The sequence below is a fragment of the Gossypium arboreum genome, chromosome 5 (genome assembly GCF_025698485.1).
Source record: "Gossypium arboreum isolate Shixiya-1 chromosome 5, ASM2569848v2, whole genome shotgun sequence".
Taxonomy (NCBI): domain Eukaryota; kingdom Viridiplantae; phylum Streptophyta; class Magnoliopsida; order Malvales; family Malvaceae; genus Gossypium; species Gossypium arboreum.
Genome location: NC_069074.1, coordinates 75,279,428 through 75,279,822, shown reverse-complemented (window position 1 = coordinate 75,279,822; position 395 = coordinate 75,279,428). Strand labels below are relative to the sequence as shown.

Sequence of the window (395 nt, the reverse complement as noted above, 5' to 3'; positions counted from 1 at the left end):
ACTAGGTGAACCTGTGAAAAACCAAGAAAACCGTCAATTTTTCTGTTCAAAAGCTCTACCTGATTAGAGAGCATGGTGACTAAATTGACGTTAAAAACACCGGCTATTTCCGTTGGTTTTGTCCTCATGACTTGCCACTGATAATTATTCAGTGACATTTCTTCTATAAATTCATAAGCATCTTCAGGTGTCTTATTATTGATAGTTCCACCAGAGGCTACGTCGATCATCTGTTGAGTCGAAGGATTTAGGCCATTGTGAAATGTTTGAACATGTAGCCAGAGTGGTAACCCATGGTGAGGGCACCTTCTCAACAGATCCTTGTATCTCTCCCATGCATCATAGAGTGTTTCTAAATCCATCTGCACAAAAGAGGAGATATCATTACGTAACTT

General features: G+C 39.7%; 1 non-coding gene across 1 annotated transcript; it reads left to right on the top strand.

The window, feature by feature from the left end:
- The first annotated feature begins 288 nt into the window (after positions 1-288).
- LOC128293411 (small nucleolar RNA R71) lies at positions 289-395 on the top strand. Its single transcript, XR_008283593.1, has one exon. It is a non-coding gene; the product is annotated as a small nucleolar RNA R71 (small nucleolar RNA).